The sequence below is a fragment of the Tupaia chinensis genome, unplaced genomic scaffold, assembly GCF_000334495.1.
Source record: "Tupaia chinensis unplaced genomic scaffold, TupChi_1.0 Scaffold145652_1, whole genome shotgun sequence".
NCBI classification, from domain to species: domain Eukaryota; kingdom Metazoa; phylum Chordata; class Mammalia; order Scandentia; family Tupaiidae; genus Tupaia; species Tupaia belangeri.
In genome coordinates, this window is record NW_006205509.1 from 2,129,444 (window position 1) to 2,132,549 (window position 3,106).

General features: G+C 38.6%; 2 pseudogenes; both read right to left on the reverse strand.

Annotated features, from left to right (window-relative positions):
- Window positions 1–1,355, reverse strand: part of LOC102489915 (nuclear speckle splicing regulatory protein 1-like) — a 4,396-nt pseudogene extending 3,041 nt beyond the window's left edge.
- A 398-nt stretch (window positions 1,356–1,753) lies between these two features.
- On the reverse strand, window positions 1,754–2,148 carry LOC102490343 (activated RNA polymerase II transcriptional coactivator p15 pseudogene; annotated as a pseudogene).
- Between the last annotated feature and the right edge of the window lie 958 nt (window positions 2,149–3,106).

Genomic DNA, 3,106 nt, shown 5'->3' on the forward strand with positions numbered 1-3,106 from the left:
TTTTAGATCTTGCAAGAATTTCCTCACCTCCTGCAACTACCTCTTCTGCAGTTCATTGTCTCTCTTCCATCTCTCTTAGCTTCATCATTATGAATATTATAAATTCTTTATCAGACATTTTCATTGAACTGTCTGTGGATGAAGAGGAGTTATTCTTTTCCCTTGAAGGAGAGGTATTTTCTTGCTTTCCCATATTTCTTGTGGCCCTGTGGTGATTTCTAGTCATCTGATGGATGGTGTGTTCCTAATTCGTGAAGTTAATCTGAGCATTCAGGAGCATGTAGAAGGAGGTGATCTAGAATTTCTTTGCCATTCCGTTTTTATCCCTTTGTGCAGCAGATTCAGTGGGTATTGAGGAATATGTTAACCCTAATAGTATTTGGATGTTTGGCTATGGTTCCCTTAGATCCGTCTAGAAACACGGTAAGTGGAGACTGAGGAGCAGAGTGAAGAGATAAAAAAAAAAGAAAAGGAAACAGAGAGAGTGAAAAAAAAAAAAAAAAGACAGAGACAGAAAAAGGGCTAGAGGGATTCCCCACCACTCAAATTTGTAGGCTGGAGGCTGAATTATCAGTAGAAAATCTTCAATTCTCTTTTTTTCCCTGAAATCGCTAGTTCTCAGGAGCCATGGAGAAGTCTTCTCTAGAAACTGCATTTCTCATGTGGCATTTTATTTTCTGAACTTATTTCATCAGAGTAACCCCTTGATTTCTCCTCCTTTATCCCAGACCTGGCTTCATGAAAGCTGCATTTAGGTACTTCCTCTTCACCACCTGTCTGATTTAACAGGTGCCTATAGAATCCACTGAGATCCTTCTGCTTGGTCACATCCAAACGTGCTTCCAGTGCAGCAGCCTCTGTTCTCTTTCTTCCTCTTCAGCTCTCTACTGCAGTTTTTTTCTTATAAGCAGATATCACACATACCTCTGCGTCATCAAATTTTCCGTTTTCCGTTTCTCATTCTCTCTGTATTTTGTTTTCCATTTGTTTTTCCGGTTCCTTTTTTTCTAGTCTCAATTGTTTTTAGTACAGTAAGTTGTGAATATCCTTGGACTTTCGATCTTTTTCCAAAAGCAATTTTGGATCATTTTCCTCCTTTATTCCCCCTGCATTTTATCATAAATACTATCATATTCATACACAGTGGAATTTTCTGCAAGGGTCTTCTGGATTTCCAGTTTTGTCTGTTTGATGGCCTGTTTCTTAGCTGTTTTCTGCTGAAGGCTTTCATTCATGGAAGTCTCATCATCATCATTAGAATCATCCCCAAATATTAATGGTTTTTACAAAACATGGTTGAACAGCTGTGTTTCCTTTGGCAAAATAAGCCCCTACTGCCTGCCTGGAACTGCCATCTTGCTCTGTTCTCACTGAACATGGCCCAGGACTTCACTCCTTTTTATGGATAACTCATTCTATTGCATGGGTTTAACACATTTTGTTTGTCTAGTCATCCTTGATAGGCATTTGAGTTGTTTCTGCTTTAGAGCTATTGTAAATAATACCGCTATGAACATTCATATACAAGTTTTTCTGTGGACATATGCTTTCATTTTTCTTGGGAGTAGAATTGCTAGATCTATGATAACTTTTTTTTGCTCAGAACATTTTTAATAATACACATTAAAAAAAGTATTCCTCTTACAAATTGTTCTGCACTCCAAATATACAAGAGCTTGGAAAACAACGTTTAGAAAATAAAAGCCAATGTAAAAAGACAGATTAAAACAACTAGAACAGTACAGGTTTTATATGGCTTGGATGTTACAGTTTTCTTACTGCATCATCAATGTCAGAAATCTGTTCCTTCAGCTGACTCCATTGCTCCGGATTTAAAGAAATACCTTTTCTTCCTGGTTTCATTTCACCTTTTGGATCCATCCAACATTTCCTAATATCAATGAGAACTTTCCCTTTAAAATTCCGGACGCTGACATAGCTCATTTTCCCTATTTGAAACATCCTATCATCTCTGCTGCTGCTGCTCTGTTCGGAAGAGGACAGAGCTCTAGACGTTTCACCAGCCTTTTGCTTCTTCACAGGTTTTTCTGGAGCAACTTGCTTTTTCCTCTTCAACTTCTTGTCAACTTCACTGTCGGAATCACTGCCAGAAGAGCTTGATGAAACAAGTTCCTTTCATTTAGGCATTGCTCCGCTCCTGCTATCCAACAACCTCCTGCTTGTTCTTTCCCAACTGAGCATATGATAACTTCTGATTTAATTTTTTGAAGATTGCCAAACTGTTTTCCAAAGTGACTGCATCATTTTACACTCATCAACAATGAGTGAAGGTTTCAATTTGTTGACATCCTTGTCAATACTAGTTATAACCCAGGATTTCTATTATAACCATATCAGTGATAGGAACTGATAGCTCACTGTGGTTTTGCTTTGCATTTCTCTAATGATTAATGGTATTGAGCATCTCTTCATGTGCTTGTTGATCATAATATATTTTCTTTGGAGAAATGTCTGTTTGAGCCCTTTGCCCATTAGTGTGTGAGTGTGTGTGTGTATGTGTGTGTGTATATATATATAAAACTGTCAGATTTTAGAGTTCTTTATATATTCTGGATGCTTATCAGATATATGGTTTGTAAATATTTCTCCCATTCTGTAGGTCATTTTTCTCCTTCTCAATGGTTATTTATTGCAAATAAATAAATAAATTTTGAGCAAATCCATTTTTTTTTTTGGAGAGGTTTTCGCTATAGGGCGCGTGCACTCGCCAGACAGACAGAGAGAGACAGAGAAACAGAAAGCGAGAAATCACCCCCCAGGGGGGATGGTCACGCCGCAATCCCTTCTCCTCCATTCTCCTCTCGGGATCTTGGGCACGCACGCACACGTGCTCGGCGTGAGTTTTAAGTCACCGGGTCCAGGATGCGAACCGCAGTCGACTATGTGGGAGTCCAGCGACATAGCCATTACGCTAATTGCTGGTTCCCAATGGAATCCATTTTTACTTTTATTTTTCCTTTGGTTTCTTGTGCTTTATGTGTAGTATCTAAGAATGTAATATATTTGGCCAGCAGTAACACATCACTATGTGATTCTGAAGTCATATGGAAAAGTCTTGGATTCATGTTCCGAGATCTCCCTGTAC